Source organism: Berghia stephanieae, chromosome 10 (assembly GCF_034508935.2).
Source record: "Berghia stephanieae isolate SIO BIC M18660-M18661 chromosome 10, UCSD_Bste_1.3, whole genome shotgun sequence".
Classification (NCBI taxonomy): Eukaryota; Metazoa; Mollusca; class Gastropoda; order Nudibranchia; family Aeolidiidae; genus Berghia; species Berghia stephanieae.
This window is the reverse complement of record NC_088369.1, coordinates 10,296,576-10,315,322: the sequence shown is the minus strand read 5'-3', so window position 1 is coordinate 10,315,322 and position 18,747 is coordinate 10,296,576. Positions and strand designations below refer to the sequence as shown.

Genomic DNA, 18,747 nt, shown 5'->3' with positions numbered 1-18,747 from the left:
TGCATCCCACAATGTCTCCCCAGGATTTATTACAGATGTTTTTAATACCTTGCAAGCTCAACTTAAAAAGGATGATTTGATGAAGGATGTTTGTCTTATGTTTGATTCGATGTCTATTCGGAAGCAAGTTGTGTTTGACCCTGCATCCCAGACCTATGCTGGCTATGTGAACCATGGTCATCTTCAAGTTGCATCACCAGACACATTAGCTTCAGAAAGTCTTTTTCCAAAGACATCAACTATGCGCTGTTCAGATCGAGGCTCGATCCCAGAACTTTCGATCGGAAAAGCGACGAAGGTGTCATACCACTTTATACCACCATGAGCCCCGCCACAATTTCTTGTAATCTTCATGTATGTTCTACATTCATGCATCGAATCGAAAGGCAACCAAATTTAAGTTTTTAATGTTGTCAATATTATACAACATTTGTGATTAAACCTTGGTGCAGAATTTCCTTTAACCAAGTAAAGAAGTGTTATGTTATGAGAAAAAAAACATGTATATTTAAAAATTTGACCAGAAACCCGTCCTTCTATAAATTAAATATCGATCGATTAAAAAGGAGGACTCTATCTTGTCAAAGGTCTTCACTCATACCTAGGACTCCGGGAAATTCATTTCTTCCTTAAAGTACGGTTTGAACATTTTGGCTAAGATGATGTTCGTTTTTTTTAAATCAAGCGATATTTTTTGAAGGTCGAGGGTAGTTTTTCTGGCCAAAATTTTAAAATACGTGTTTGTTTATCTATTTATCTATTTATATGATTATTATTATTATTTATTCTTATTTTTTTTTATTTTATTATTTATTATTATTATTATTATTAACCTATTATTCTTCTTCTTCTTATTCTTCTTCTTCTTCTTCTTCTTCTTCTTCTTCTTCTTCTTCTTATTCTTCTTCTTCTTCCTTATTATTAATATTATTTTTCTTATTATTATTATTATTATTATTATTATTATTATTTATCTCATCCTCATCATTACATCATCATCATCATCATATCATCATCATCATCATCATCATCATATCATTATTATTATTATTATTATATTTTTAGTATTATTATTATTTTTTATTCTTTGATTATTATTATTATTATTATCATCATCATCATCATTATTATTATTATTATTATTATTATTATTATTATGAGTATTATTATTATTATTATTATTATTATTATTTTATTAAATTATTTACTTATTTTTTTAGTCTGACTTCGATAGGCTGTTGTGGTAGGCCTATGTCTTTTATCTGTCTTTCATGTATAATCTACTATAGTCCAATAAGAAACGGAAGTCTAATCTTTTTCTGTCATGTTTTCATGAGCTCTATTCAATAACATGTAATACCCCCCCCCCCCCCCCCCCCATCCCTGACTCTCTCTCTCTTATCTCTCTCTCTCTCTCTCTCTCTCTCTCTTCTCGTTTTCATGTGTATGGAGGTAGGTTTGCAAGTCTACCTGTGTATGTGTGTGTGTGTGTGTGTGTGTGTGTATGTGTGTGTGCTTATGTGTGTGTGTGTGCTTATGCGTGCATGTGTGTGTGTGCATGCGTGTGTGCAATAATAATAATAGCATTGATTGATGGTGATGATGATAATGATGATGATGATGATGATGATGATGATGATGATGATGATAGCATGTACCATTTACTTCCATTTATGACCAATGTATCAACAATGGGGATCCCAATAGCCCAGTTGGTAGAGCACTCGCTCCACACGCAAAGGAACCAAGATTGATCCGGGTGCAGTCGAGATTTTTTCTGACCCCCCCCCCCCCCCACCTGTCCACCCAGCAGTGATTGGGTAGCTGGTTCTGTTAGATCTGACGGGAAGTAGGCTACTTTGTGACAGACTAGCGTCGTAACCAAGACGTTACTATACGACTATAGTTATGCCATGGTCGTAACCAAAGGGTAGCAAGCAATTGCTATTGTCCATTTCACGCTATAGAAACCAGGATAAACTAGGATTACACTCGCCCTCGGACCGGCAGAATCCAGACCCGAGTCCCGTTCCGGCTGGGACAAAGTTGAGTTCTCGGACAAGGCTCTTCACTAATATTCTCTCACTACATTCAGGTATAAAGTAAGTACTTAAAGGCAGATGGAGGTTTTGCCTCTGTCGAAAATAATGTAACATGGCCTCGCATACATACACGTCGTGTGGCTATGTGGTCTTGTGGTATGACACTCGCTTTCAGATCGGAAGGTCCTGGGTTCGAGCATCGCTCGGCGCATACTTGAGTCCTTGGAAAAAAGGCTCTTTACTAACATTCTCTCACTATACCCAGGTGTAAACTGAGTACCTGGTCGTTAGTAGCGTTGTCTCTGTGTAATATCGCCCAACAGGTGTCATGTCCCGTCCTACATGTTAAATGTTGATGTTGGCCAAGGACCCCTTGTACAGCGCTTTGAACAGGTTTAGTGGATATTGCTCTATAAAAAAGCTCAATTTAACACCTGTATTGCCGCTTTATTAGAGAACACAGTATCTATGTGTTATTTGATTAACGTTGCATGTACTGTGTTTTTAAAAACAACGGCAGTGTAAGTTTCCTTCCCCCCACCCCTTACTTCTCACCCTCTTTTGACACTCCTTAAAAAATTAACGCGTGTTTAATGTTTTTTTTTTTAAAAAAGGTCTGTGACCATAGAATTAAACGAATGAGAATACGTACGGAGTCTAAAAAGTGTCCACCAATGAAAGCATTTAGCGCCATTTTGTTGTTGGCTGAGAATGTAAACATTACCATTCATTCGGTATCTAATGTCATCATAACGACACAACAAACACCACAACAATATTAAAATTCACAATAAAATGGTTCAGAACTGCTGCGTATATTTATGCCACAATAAAGCTGTCAAAGGCACATCATTGTCGTTTCACAGGTAAGAGAAATAAATCAATTCTAATTGTATTTTGGGCTACTGACGACTGCGACGGAGACTGATAATGTTCTAGGATCTAGATAGATTTAGATATAGAGTCTATATCTCATAAGTATTTGGGAGACCTTCCATAAGCTACTACATCCCAAGTATTCTTGTTCTAGTAGGGGGTTTGGGAGGGGGAAAACTTTTTTTTTTTTTTTAAAGTTTCCCCCCTCCCAAACCCCCTAGTACTAGAGCAAGAATGGAAGGTCTCCCAAGTATTTTTATAAATAAATCTACATACTGATCTGAACTATTCCCCTGAGGTAAAAATGAAGTTAGAGAATGTGTGTAATCATGTATTATAATAACCTATAACTATAATGCGTTTTCGAATTGAGGAGGAGAGCTTGCGATTGCAATTAACTGCAAAGGCCAAAGTATAAGCACTCCACTCTAGGCGTGTAAGAGTAGTGTGGTTATTTTTCAAAACTTGAGATACATGAACCGAGATGAATATCAACAAGTATATAAGTATATTGACAGGAAGACCTAGATAAAGACAAATATATAAGTATAGTACTAGACGTCTAATTGCTTTTTTTTCCATGGAGTCTTTCCCTTGCCAATAGAAAATAATTCAACTGGATAGATTGTTTTTCACTATAGTACACCAATTGTCAAGATAGTCCTAGTTAGAATGCCTCACTTATTTTCAGCTTTCCATGGAAGAAGCCTGAGTTGTTGTCCAAGTGGATTACTAAAATCAGCAGGAAGAATGTAGATGGGTCAGAGTGGAGACCTACAAAAAATGATAGGGTCTGTAGTGTCCATTTTTTATTAGAAGATTATTATCTCGGTTTAGACCAAAAAAAATTGAGAGAGAATGCTGTCCCATCTGTATTTCCAAATTATCCCCAACATAAACAGTCTCCTGCCATTAAAAAGACAAGATCATCCCTCGAAAACGAGCTGCTCCCAATTTTCCATTTGAAGATGCTACACCCAGTAAGACCCTAAAGTTGATGAACATAATTATGCCTATTCTTCAGTTGAAAGCCACTTAGAAGAGACCCAAAATAAGTTGCTTGTTTGCCAAGAAAAGATGCTTCATCAAAAACAACAACTCAGTAGCATGAGGAAGAAGTTGGCCCGTCGAGATGTAAAAATTTCATCCCTTTTGGAAGATTTGAAGAAGAAAAAGTTGTTGAAAGAAGAAAATGTTGACATCCTAAAAGAAAATTTTGCTGCGGAAACCCTCACTTTAATTGAAAATGAATTAAAAGCTGCCCATATGTCCAAAAATAATATGCGTTTTTCTGATGAATTAAAATCCTTTGCTGTTTCCTTGCACTTCTATAGTGCTCAGGCTTATAATTATGTGAGAAAGTATTTGCATTTGCCTCATGCGGATACCATTCGTAGGTGGTCTGCATCCCACAATGTCTCCCCAGGATTTATTACAGATGTTTTTAATACCTTGCAAGCTCAACTTAAAAAGGATGATTTGATGAAGGATGTTTGTCTTATGTTTGATTCGATGTCTATTCGGAAGCAAGTTGTGTTTGACCCTGCATCCCAGACCTATGCTGGCTATGTGAACCATGGTCATCTTCAAGTTGCATCACCAGACACATTAGCTTCAGAAAGTCTTACTCTTCTCATCGTTGGACAAAAGCGATATTTTAAGCACCCTATTGGCTATTTTCTTGTTGATAAGATTAGTGCAGCCCAGCAAGCACGGATTATTAATGATGGGATAGTTTGGCTGTCTGAGGCAGGCTTCTCTGTTCAAGGGGTTGTGTGTGATGGAGCTTATGTTAACCAAGCGACTGCAACTGCTATTGGATGCACTATAAGTTCAGATGTCATTGATCCTGAGTTTCCTCACCCCTTGGATTCATCTAAAACCATTCCCTTTATTTTTGATGCCTGTCATTTGTTAAAAAATGTTAGAAATGCATTGGGTGACCTGAAATGTTTGCGCCGTGGAGAGGAGAGAATTGATTGGTCTTATATTGTTGCACTTCACAAGCTGCAGCTGGAAAGTAATTGAAACCTTGCCAACAAGCTAAAAGGAAGACATATTGATTATGTGAAAAATAAAATGAAAGTTTCTCTTGCTGCCCAAACTTTAAGCTCTTCTGTTGCTTCTGCCATTATGTTTCTTCGGGATGACTTGAAGTTGCCTGAATTTGCTGGAAGTGAAGCGACTTGTAAATTTATTCGTATATTTGATAAATTGTTTGATTTATGCAACAGCAGTAGTTTCTGTACAAAAGGATTTAAAAGCCCTATTACAAAGGAAAATCTTGAGGAAAAATTAGAGTTTATTCATTTTGCCAGAAATTATATATCATCTTTATGTGACAATACTAACAAGCCAATACTACAATCAAAGAGGAAAACTGGATTTATTGGATTTTTGGCAACACTGACATCCATAGAATTGATATCTCGGCGACTTTTGGCCAATAACTACAAATACATACTTACTTACAGACTCTCTCAAGATCATTTGGAGACATTGTTTTCAAGGATACGAAGAAGAGGTGGCTGGAATAATAACCCGAATGTCCTTCAATTTAAATATGCCCTCAGGTCTCTTTTGATGAAGAATGGTGTGCTGAGTTCCAAAAATGCTAATTGCTTACCTGCCCCCGAAAATAAGCTTTTCCAAGAAAATTCATCTTTTACTGTTGACAATTCGACAAACTCTTTTCAACCTGAATTGGACAGAAAAACTATGATCTTTACGAAAACCCTTTGCCAGCCCTCAGAGTACCATTCAGATGTTTTGTATTATATGTCTGGATTTATCGCAAGGAAATTACGAGACAAAATCAAATGTTCTGTTTGTTCAGAATTTTTAGCCTCATTAGACAATCCTGATTCAAGCAAACCATCATCATCTAGTTTTACCGAAAGAAAAGACAGGGGGGGATTATTATATCCATCTGAAGATTTTTATAAAGTTATTACAGCAGCTGACCTTTGTTTGAGAGAAATTCTAACTACACACAAGGAGGGACCTTTGAGAGCAGTCAATAGCACAACAATAAGTAAAGTGATAATAAAAGTAACAGAAAGATTAGGGCCATCAATTTTTACAGATTTAGATAAGCATGCCATGGAAAGTCATTTTGAAAGTGAGGACAATCATGTAACACAGATTATTAAAGAAGCTTGTTCCATATTTTGTAGAACAATGTTGTATCACCACGTTAAACTATTTACAGACAGACACATATTCAACAACACATGCTCAGTTCGTCAAAAGCATACTAAGACAATACTCTTTAAACACCTGTAAAGACTTGACCAGAAAACATCACCAACAACTTGTTATCTAAAGGTTAGTCCCAGAGTTAGACATTGGTGCTGTTTTGTTCCAAGTTGACAGTTTTTTTTTGTTTTTGTTTTTTAAATTGATTATTTTACTTCTGCTTTTGTTCTTTTGACCTAATCCAGGATTACAATATCTTCAACCAGTCAACCCTATCAACATAAAAATGTGCATGTTCTTAGTAAAGTAAACTATGTTTTAGTCGGCTAAAAAATATTTAAATGCTACCGTCAAATTTTTGCCTGGAGAGGGTTAAAATTATTTGTGTTGATTTTTTGTTTGTTTTTATCATGCTTGGTGACTGAATTTAAATATGTCACATATATAGCCTACTTTTTTGCTATCAGAATCATCTCGATCTGATGTTATTCTTAGTCTTTTGTTTTTAATACGATCTCATTGTAATTTCCACTACACTAATATTAATACGGAAAAAAATATAATCCTACTTAATATCCAAAGAGATAACTCCTTGGCCTCCTAATTCTGATAAAATTAGACTACAGCCACGTCTCACACACACACACACACACACACACACACACAGCGGCTCGCCTGTGCTCAAGGATTCTAAATAAAGATTTTTCTCTCAATAACTTTAGTAGTAGTAGTAGTAGTAGTAGTAGTAAGTAGTAGTAGTAGTAGTAGTAGTAGTAGTAGTAGTAGTAGTAGTAGTAGTAGCAGCAGCAGCAGCAGTAAAATGTGGAATTTCCCCCTCTAAAATAGCTTTTAATGCCGGTAAACGATAATTCTAACTGTAATGCTAAACCACTGAACTATCGAGTCCAACTCTACTCATGTGAATTACGTGTATGTGAAAAAAAAAAAAAAGGGGGGGGGGGTGTGGGCAGTTTCGTCGCGCTGATGGAGTGAATGTGATCGTCATCACTACACACATAGACAACAGAAACAATTAAAAAACATGACTATGACACACAACCACTCACACATGAGGCTATACTATTTATCCTTTTCTCTATATAGAACAGGGCAAGACAAACAATAGTTTGACTCTCTCTCTATCCTTCGCATTGATGTTTGTCGTTTGATGAGTTCACCTCTCGGTCGACCTGTCAATATTCCTTTTTGCCGGACGTAATCATTAATAGAATGTTGTGTGGTTTTGACCGTGAAGAAAACCTTAAGAAGTCACATTTATATCATTTTAGAGAGATCGTTTTGAATAATTTTGAGTTAAACGAGCGAGCAGCAACTGGTTTTCATGAACGGCCGATCAGCGCTTGTTTACTATAGTAACGCGATTCCCAGCCAACAGCAAAATGGCCGATATTTTTCTCATCGAGGCCGCTGGTTTGGTTAGCCAATCAGAGCACCGTACGGTTTCCATTGGGTAAATTCCTTGTCTGTGACACTTCCTGGAATTTTCAATAACACCGAATATTATTTTCTACGATAGTACTTAACTTCCGTGTCTGCGCTAGATTATGACGTCAGTGTCGGTCATCTCTCTACTCTCTTGAACCTCACTGAACCACTGGATATCGGACTTACTTTTTTATTTTCTATCACCCATACATTGTCTTCTTAGACAAAGTAAGTAAATGAGAAGTTACATGTTAATTGTATAAACAAGTCATCCGTAAAGTAATTCTATAAAGTTACTAAATAATGGCTTTCTCTGTTATACACGATTGCTGTCATCTCCCAACATACTCAACTCATTCTCATACTAGGGAGTTTAATAGAAATTCTAAATGTACCTCACACACTTGAAACCAATGTCATATGAAAGAGCTGGCAACACAGATTACAAAACAGTTTGAATTTTGTTTGTATCTTGATTAGAAATGTAGTTACGGCAGTTCAAAGTCTGAAATTTCAGACCGATTTTTACCCCAAAATTACCATTGCAAAGTCAAAGTTGTGACCGAAATCGCGTGTTAATAAAAATGGTTAAAACAGTCAATATGGAGTTCTTATAATATATTGTATACCAAAATGTTCGTCTTATCGAGGGCAATGCATTTACATTAATAAAGAGGAAGATAAACATTTCAAATTAACACATTATTACATAATATGACGCAAATGTTACATAATCAAAAATTCGGCTAGACGTAAGAAACAATTTGCTCTATCACTTTTGGATTTATCCCCAATATCTCATTGAAACAATTGCAAATAATTCCCCTCTTCTAATTAATACATAGAGAATAAAAAAGGGTTTGAGAGTATTTAAATGAAAAGATATAAACATGTTGTGTAATGTCATAATGAGTTTATTTTTACCTATGGTAATTTAATTGCATATAAATAAAATGGTAGATTGAAAAAGTTCAAATAAATTGAAACAGATTCCCTATTATACCTAATTAGAAGGAAAGTTCTGGCTTTTAATACTTTAAAAAATTCTGCTGAACCACTTTGGGTTTATTGCTATTACATCATTTGAACTGACAATTAATATAATTTTATCCCCCCACCCCCTCCCCCTTCTCTCTCAATATATGGGGGTGTCAAAACTAATAGAACTTCTTACCATAATAATTATTAAGGCTAAGGCCTTTAGAATATGGATACAAATGATAAACATATCTAAACATATGGGAAAGAAACTTGATGACTTGATGGCAAAGTAAAATAAAATAAAATTAAAGCAATTGGTATTTTTAAAATATCGATATTATTAATATCGGATTTCACAAAGAGAAGAAATATACGAACTTTTAAAACAAAAACTATAAAAAGCCTATAAATAAAGTTGGAAAGTATGTATTCAAAATAAAAACATAGCAAATAATAGTACTGAAAATATTATGGACTAAATTTAACATAATACATAACTAAGTTTAAAATATCGATATGAATATCGATATCGTCCGGCAGCCATGATGAGAAGATAATGTAAACAAGGCATTTCGGCGCAGAGTTAAAAGGTGTCTGCGCATCGATATAGAGCCTGAAATTTGGCATGAATAAAGTTTAGATGTTATTATAAAAACAAGCGTTTAAATTTTAAAAACACACGCGGTAAATAAAAAAATAAATGCATTTGAAAATTGCCAAATTTTAACTTCATATAACTTCTGGAATTATCAATGGATTTTTCCTTAATTGGCACCATTTAAAAGGAAATTGAAAGACGAAAATAATGATATCAAAATATCTGCGATATTCCTCTTTATAACGAAGTTATGCATCTTTAATTGAACCCCCCAAAACGCGAACGGCAATTTTCGGTCACAACTTTCCTATGGGCGAGTTGGGTCAAAATTTGACTGCCACTGCTGCTGCTCACTAAACTGCCTACTCATACTCATTCACTACACTACACCCCATCACCACACACAACAAAACCGTAGAGCCAGTCAATATTCACTTCCGAGTCGATATAATTATTGGTCCTTGATCGTTTGATACTGCTTTATTTCTTCATTTATTCCGTTATTCATAACATCCATGTCATTTGCAACTTATTGTACAATGTCCACATTCAAAATAACCAGAACCATCATTATCCCATTCATACTCATACTCATGCACTTCTCATTGTTGAAGACACTGGAAAAAATCGGATGAACCTGACGAGGCTGACTGTCGACAGTTGATTATATGATTATAATTATAATTGAGGATATAACTTGGATGCTATGATTATGCTAATTATTATTATTTACAGTCTGGGAGAATGACGAAAATGTGGCGTAATTGTTATTGACATTTTTAAAAACTTTCACGTTCACATTATTTTGAAAAGGCAGTGGTGGCGAGGGGTCAGAGCCAGTGGCGCTGCTACGTTCATGGCCATGACATTTTGAATGACTGAATGTAGCCTACAGGGTAGGACCAGGCTAGCTTCGCGGCAGGGCTATCGGTAGATGGCTACCACGTGCATGGCCAAATTGACAAAAATTGTTCCCTAGATAGTATAGCAGTAATTATTAATAAAAAACAAAACAAACATAATATATTCATTTTTTTCTCTTTTTACAATATAACGTTTTTCCTGGCCTAGGTGATTTTTTGATGACCAAAGCCAATCAAGGGTCGAAGTCTTATTTTTGTAAAACTTGAGGTTCCATTTGGTCTTGGTCACTTTTGAAGTCGAAATTAAATTGACCACGAGGATCTCTGACCATCTGGCAAGCTACATTCACGGCGCCCTGAATGTAGGTAATCCTATTGTAGTGCAGTTAGGCATTCAAGCTTGCTTCATTAAATGTCAGTTTTACATTTGGAATGTTAGGTAGAGTTATTTCCATTTCTCAAGTTTTGTTCCAAAAAATATTTTCAAGCACTTTGTGTATCCAAATTGTTTCTGACATAGTTTTTTTTCCATTTCAACAAAGTCAGGCATTCCTGTTTTCAACTTGTTTACATTCACTTTCACTATTTATACACTTCTATACGTTTATCTGTTGTCCACTGTGATCTCCTCATCCTCCTTCTTTTTCTCTTCACTCGGGAGGTTGATGGGACACACTCGCTCACTGTACTTTTTATTTCTTCTTATCTAGTTGCATAAACGCAAGCTCCTCCCCGATTAACTAAGTTTCACACAGACTTCATTTTCACATTACGAGAAAGGGGTCTGATGCTTTTGATATTGAAGAATTTCTTATATTTTCATTGAAGATCTTTACTTTTATCTTGCCTCCTGAGTCTGTAGATTTCGATTAAATTTATTTTTGGATATCAATACCAAAATGACGATATTTTGCCAACTTTTCTATCATTGCCTAATTTAGCCAGTTAATAAGATGGAAAAAGAAAATAATTACAAGAAATGAAGTGATTAGAGATGACAGAAGACAATCATGTAAATAGAGACAACTCATGACAAACAACGGCCTTTGTACTTCGTCACAAGACAAACAATCAAAGACAAAAAAAAAAAAAAAGAATCAAAAGGTCAAATGCGATGACAGAATGATACTTGGAGGGAGATTGCGGAAGGGGCAGAGGCAAGAAGATATAAAGTAGGCTAAATTATCAAGTGAGTAGCTAAGAGAAAGAAAGAAGGCATTTGAGGGGGTGAATGGGTGGAGCAGATTGTCGTGAGGTTGTGAGTGATCTGCGCTAGGCTAGTGTGGTTAGTGAAGGAGGTAATGTGCATGCATTTGAGCAGCAGATAAAATCCAGCCCTGAAAATGCTGGGATTGTGCGGCTATGTGGTCTAGTGGTATGACACTCGCTTTCGGATCGGAAGGACCTGGGTTTGAGCCTTGTGCTTGGCGCATAGTTGAGTCCTTAGAAAAGGCTCTTCACTCACATTCTCTCACCATACTCAGGTGTAAAATGAGTACCTGGCCTCTAACAGCGTTGTCTCTGTCTGAAAAAAAAAGTAATATCGCCTTCCAGGCGTCATATCCCGTCCTACATGTAAAATGTTGCTGTTGGTCAGGGACCCCTTGTAAAGCCCTTTGAGCATGTTTAGTGGATATAAAAGCTCAATTTAATTCCATCGAGGAGCTTTCAGAGCTCAAATCGGTCTATCACAGGTCCCTGAAGTACTGAGCATCAGCCTGATCTTTGTACAAAATTGGAGCTGAAAGCATTCCTGTTTTTTTTTTTTTTTTTTTTGGTATTAAGTTCCTCTTTTATGAATGCTATTGCTATTCCACTTTTCTGTCATTAGGGAGGCATGTCTGAACTACTACTGAGTTTGCGCGTCGGGGCTCTAACGGGGCCCATCAGAGATAGACGACGATTGGGATTGTTTGGAAGCTTTTACCCTTTGCCCACTAGTCATTATGATATCGGAAATGCTATCGCCGTCTACATCTACGCCAGAATAGAAATAGAGGGTGGAGCCTACCATGATATAACATTTTATGGAGCCCTAATTTCATCATATCAGTTCTGTCCACTGACAGGTGGGTGGGTATCGCTTTCAAGAACTTATGTCCTTATATATGAAATCCGGAGTTTTTGACCAATCAACGATTGCTCTTTTGATAGCTCGCTTGTCAACATGAGTCAGCTCAGCCCTTGATCTGTGTACAGGCATCACAGGCGGGATATGTTGTGTAACTTCAAAGACCACGGTTGACCGAAAGCGATGAATGGAAGCCCTACTATGGTGTGGAGAAAGAGGTCTTGTATGTATTGTTACGTCATATCTCAACGCTCGTGAATTCTTAGTAAGGCTGGACTCACAATCAAAACACGAAATCTGTGTTTTAAACTCTTGAATCAATCGAGTTACATCAGTGTGTTCGTCGCATTGAGAAATGAAAAACGATATATAAATCAAGAACATCGACCGGAAAATAAGGAAATTATTATAAAATTTGAAAAAGCTGTTTTCAAAATCAAATCTATTACGAAAAAGGTTATTTCTAGACCGATTTTTATGAGACAAAGACAATTTTTCTCCACTTTTCAAGCTGATTCCAACAATGTAAGGACATAAGTTCTTGAAAGCGATACCCACCTGTCAGTGGACAGAACTGATATGATGAAATTAGGGCTCCATAAAATGTTATATCATGGTAGGCTCCACCCTCTATTTCTATTCTGGCGTAGATGTAGACGGCGATAGCATTTCCGATATCATAATGACTAGTGGGCAAAGGGTTAAAGCTTCCAAACAATCCCAATCGTGGTCTATCTCTAATGGGCCCCGTTAGAGCCCCGACGCGCAATCTGTCTACTGATTAGTCGTTTTAAAAAATGTCCACATACACAATTGTGCATTTTCAGCAACCAGCAATTTTTAAACAGCTTTTTAACTCACTCAATCCTAGAGATTTTTGCTACTTTTCCAAATTGGAAAAAATGTCTTTAAAATGAGCATGTACATGGATAGATTTATTCAACTACTATTAACATGCAAAAACTAAAATCATTAGCTTTGATACTAGGCCTATAATTTGTCTCAGAAAAATGTAATAAATAGGCATGGGGTAAAAGTAATCCGGGTAAACTACGGTGTTAGGGTTGAGTGAGTTAAAAGCTAATAATATTGACAGGGTCATTTTATGTCTGTTATAATTCTTTTTTGAAACAGTTTTCTTTCGAGGAAAATGTGTAAATTTCCAAATAATATGGGTGACATATTGTTGATGATGGAAGTTTCCTTAAGCAATAAGACCTTGACTAAAGAATTCAGACTGAGGGGTTCGGCAAAGATTGAAGCTCAAAGATCAAATTTCGACTAACTCTACATAGGAATAGGAAGGGATTTCTTAGAATGTTAGTGCTTAGTCAGTCTACATACGAATGGGCCCCTGTTGGGTACTAATGTTACTGTACTGATAAATGGCTTTTCACCAGTGACCCCACTGTTGGGAAAATTGACGCAGGTCGGCAGTTGCAAAATATCAGAGCCTATATAAGCCTCTTATTATTGAAAATGCTCACTTTGACTGAAGTTTAAAACAATTGTGAGTAAAACTCCAACCATCATACTAGCCATTCCTATAACTTATAACACGAAACACTCAACAGATATCGGTGCCTCTATTATGAATCTGTTTGGTTTAGCGGCACATGTATTGGTTTGCATTATTGCAGGGATAAGGGATGTGAAGATGAAACAAATGAAAAAAATTTGGACCGTTACGGGAGCGGTATGGCTGTTTTCTGTTAATAATAATAATATTTAAAAAAGGGAATGAAACTTGGCATACAATTAGAAAAGAGGTTACTCTATCCTCATGCCAGCTTACGAGTTCATATCATTTATAGAACTGGTAGTTATTAACATCTGTTCTCTATAATTTCCAAATTTTAGAATTTAGCTTAATAGTTCTTTTTCCGTTGGACATCGAAACATGACATCAACCCATCTACCACCACACCAGTCACCAACATTGATACACATTACACATTTCTCGGCTATGTTATCGCAAGACATGACGAGCCCATTAATGCCAGGGGAAGATCGGATACCTGTGACATTGACTGGGGTTGTAATCTGGTAAACACATTTGTGACCATACTCCTCGAAGCGGTATTAAGTCAGGATTTGGAAAAACGAAGAAAACTGATTTTAACGTGGAAATGGTCAAAATGATCAAATTTCAGTTTTTGGTTGTTTCAGAAACTACAATCATTTTTCTACATGAAAACATAATCATTCAACATAAATATTGACGATAAGTTATATAAATTTCAAGTTTAAAAATGCAACTATCAGTGACACATTCAAAAAGAGGGTTGACTTTTTCTCAGAGAGCCTTTCCAAGGCTTAGTAATACTAAGTCTTTTCCTCCGCCAATAGTATGTAAGATATCACAGCAAAGGGCGTATCTTTATCTATCTCAGAGAAATCATGACTGTTTCCACAGTTTCATGGTTCAACCAATAATGAACTTTAAAACTGTAAACAAGTCTAGGTTTTTCCCTGACAACTTTACAAATGAATGATTCTGATTGGTCAACGTTCATCACATGCGCCATCTGTCATTAAAATGCCGGGCGATGTGTCATGACGTCAGCATGCGTGTGTTACATATGTGTGTGTTTGTGCATTTTGATACACACCACGTGCTATTTATTACTATATTATTTCTTTGTCTAGCTGCATTAGTTAATGGTCGAGGTGAGGATCCTTTTTCCCTCTTTCTTTATTCATGAAATTATAGGCCATGCTAAGACTTTAATAGGACAAAAGTAGCCTAATCTTACACTTACAGAGATTGTTGTGGGATAAACATTTAATTTTAAATACAAAAGCAGAATAGTAAATAGAGCCTTCAACAATTAATGAACTGCCGATGGAAATACATGTAACTAAAAAATGAAAAAAGTTAAATGTATGGATAGATAAACAGACAGAGAGACAGACATATTAATGGATGAATAGATAGATAGATAGATAGATAGATAGATAGATAGATAGATAGATAGATAGATGAAAAGGAGAGGGAGAGAGATTTTAATTTTGTCGTGCTTTCTTTGTATACTGAAAGAAGGGGGGGGGGGGGGGGTCTTTTTAGACAATCAACAATGTGGGTGAACGGGAAGAAAAACTTGAGAGATTCAATAACATGTTTTCATGTAAGTCATTACACAATAAGCCCCACCCCCTCCTCCTCAAGCTGTCATCTGACTCGAAATGGAAACAATGCAATGAATAATTTGACCAGCCCATTTCTTTAATTGCAATCTCATTGGTCAATATGTTTCCAGTTGATTGACTATGACTTACTTTGAAACAAAATGCTTTCTTAAACTATCCCTACAATTCTTTGCTCCGCCTGCATTCTTTTCTTCGTGTCTACCTCACTCTCTCTGACTCACTTTTGTTTCTTTCACACACAAACACACACACACACACACTTATTTCCCTCCCGCCCTCTTAATGCACAAGCAGTCTCTCTGCCCTCCCCCCTCTCGCTCTTAACTTTTGGCATTTTGAAATCGCATTTCTTCTGTTAAATAAGACAAAATGTCACATTAATAATTCTTATTTCATCGATTCTTTATTTAAATATCAAAAATTCTTCAAAAAGTGAGCAATGTCATTAAATTGTAGGCGTTTTTATTATTATTCTTTTTTTTGTTGTGTTTTATTTATTTTAAGGATCTTACATACTAATGAATAACTACAAAAGTAATAATTGAATTATTTCAAAAATTTGTAATTACATTATTAAATGTATATTCTAAGCTTTTGCCAAATTTTACTATTTTTGTCAAATTTTCGACGCCCGTATTTAAGGAGTTATCTTTGCCCATTGATTTGACTGTGCGCGAAAACGGTGCCTCACTTCAAAGTTGATTTTCTCAAAACTTGGTTTTTACACTCTCTCTACTACAAAATGTCATATCTCGGCAATGAATAATCAGAATTTTATAAATTTGGTATCAAATTTTAAAGCATAAAATCAGCTATGATTGGGTACCAAAAACCCAAAATTGAAAAATCCGACTTAAGGTTTTGAGGCGGAGGGTCACATTTTACTAAAATTTATTTACACACAACAAATGTTTTTGTGCTTACACTACACTATTCATATTTTGAAATAACATTTGAAATAAATTATGGAAAATACTTATGAATTAAGTAATTGTCTAATGGTGTCCTATACCATCCTCTCTCAATACAATGAAATGGACTCACCCAATTTCTAAGAATTGGACTTTTATGGGCATATTATTATTTTGTACTTTGCAGTCTCTTCTGAAATTTCTCCCTACATTATTTTAACTTTTTATATTTCACTTCTCTCTCTCTCTCTCTCTCTCTCTCTCTCTCTCTCTCTCTCTCTCTCTCTCTCTCTCTCTCTCTCTCTCTCTCTCTCTCTCTCTCTCTCTCTCTCCCTCTCTCTCTCCCTCTCTCTCTCCCCCTCTCTCTCCCCCTCTCTCTCTCCCTCTCTCTCCCTCTCTTGCTACATAACTAATGGTGCAGTTTCTGCACCTTAATTCGAAATGGTCAGGGCCAAAACGTACAAATAGACACTTTGATTAATCCAGTCCTGTGGCCCTTCATAGGCTCACTGTAGATATAAGGTGAAACTTTTTTTATTTATTTATTTTTTTAACTTTGTTTTTGGTTCTTGTGAACCTATTCGGCTGATTTTGGTATCATTTCAAAGGACACAAAACAAGCCTTTTTTGCTGTTGTTTTTTTTTGGTGTAGTTCATTCTTGATTCCTGATTGTATTTATCAGAAAGCAAATATATATCAATTTTTAAGTTATAAAAACTTTAAAAAATTATTGATCCATTTTAATTATACTTGGAACATCGATAGACATTTAATTGAAAAATATCTCAGCCAAATTTCATTGAAATTGATACACTCGCTCACTTTTATATTTTACTCGCTATCATTTTTTCTTTTAATTTATTGGGATGAAATATCCCTGGTTTGTGTTGTGAATGAAAGTTATTGTATTCATATTCATATTTATTGTATCGTCTATCTTATGTAGTACTATCGTTCACAACTATCATCTGATCTACTGGCTACCTTGTTGGGAGTCATTCTGTATCCAACCGTCATCCTGTACACATGTATCTTAATATGTTATGTTGTTTAATACGTGTTCTTTACTGTAACGATTTGGTTTGTTGATTCTTCAACACGTCTTATTAATTAATGATCTAAGAACACAACAGTTTGTATAATCGCATATTTGCAGGTCTGAGATTGCTGTACACACATGCACACATAAAGAATAAAAATTGAGCTTTTATACAGCGCAATATCTACTAAACGTGCTCATTGTGCTTTACAAGGATCCATTTAACATTTAGGTCGGGACATGACACCTAGGCGATTTTACATTTTTTTTCGGACAGAGACAACATTGTTAACAGCCAGGTACTCATTTTACACCTGAAAACGGTGAGAGAATGTTAGTAAAGAGCCTTCTCCAAGGGCTCAACTATGCGCCAAGCGAGGCTCGAACCCAGGACCTTCCGATCTGAAAGCGAGTGTCATACCACTAGACCACATAGCCGCACACATAACACAAGGCATTTAGGTCACAAAACAAGACATTTGGTCTCGTTTGTGCCTTGGCAGCAAGCCAGATCAAGAGACATTCCCATAAAAGAGATCAATTCTTGCTACAGCTCTACCACATACACCAATCAAAGGACCGATAGGTACTTTAATAAAAATGGACAACTCGACCAATGTCCAGGCTTGAAGAAAAAAATAAGTCTTATATTGATATTGTCTTGTAATGCAGATGAAGAAAGATGATTTTTGGTCAATAAGAAGATCACAATAGAAAACCTTTTTGAAAAGTCATTGATAGCAAGACGCTTAACTTGCCAATTCATTAATGGAGAGAAAGTCTCTGAGGTGGTGATATCTCCTGACCTACTGAAATCATGCAGCAAGGAATGGCTTGGGTATTCTAATGCCCTGAAAGGGAAGAAAGAGAGCAAGGATAATCTGGAAAAAGAGGCCACCAGAAAACAAAAATAATAGGATAAAGTGATGCAGCTAAAGACCAAAAGAAAAAGATACTTCAAAATGAGATAGATAATCTGATCAAAACTGCCGATGACTTTTGTTGAAAAAGCCGAAAAGTCATCCTCAACAATGTAACATGATCTTTTGGTCAGGAGCAATGCACATAGGAGAGGCTGAAAATGTAAAAATAAGGATGTTCTTGCTTCAGAAATAGCAAGGAAAGAAAAGTAGTTGGACTAGAAGCCTAGTCTGCCATTGTTTATATAAGATAATAGAATCTAAAAACTGAATGTGTAAATAGAATGGAATATTTTAGTGTGTGTATGTGTATAATGTAGCGAATGTAGGCCCACTATATTTCTTGATATGAGTAACCAAAATTGCTGAGCTACTTGGCATAGTCAGTCTCGAGCCATAATGTCCTGAATTGTTCTTGCTTTGAAATTCCCTCAAATGGTAAGATTGATAGTATTATAAGTAAATGTCTGGAAATTGACTACTTTGTGTCGTCTTGTAAATGTCGGATTGTGATAAATTGTGGTAAGATTTTTGCTGGGGCTGGTAGGATTTTTTAATGTCTCTGATACATGGACACCCTGTGTTATGTACTGTTTTTTTTTTTGGTTTTTGTTTGTTTTTGTTTGTTTTTTTGTTGTTTTTTAAAATATG

General features: G+C 35.9%; 1 protein-coding gene and 1 long non-coding RNA gene across 2 annotated transcripts in view; one reads left to right on the top strand and one right to left on the bottom strand.

Moving 5' to 3' along the window:
* The window catches only part of LOC144980488 (uncharacterized), a 145,991-nt gene that overhangs the window by 48,258 nt on the left and 78,986 nt on the right, over positions 1-18,747 (bottom strand). The window lies entirely within an intron of this gene.
* LOC144980482 (protein Mo25-like) overlaps positions 7,655-18,747 on the top strand; it is a 34,785-nt gene continuing 23,692 nt past the window's right edge. Inside the window, exon 1 of the mRNA XM_078928092.1 lies at positions 7,655-7,790. The gene's annotated coding sequence lies outside the window, so the exon portion shown is untranslated. The remainder of the gene's footprint in view (positions 7,791-18,747) is intronic.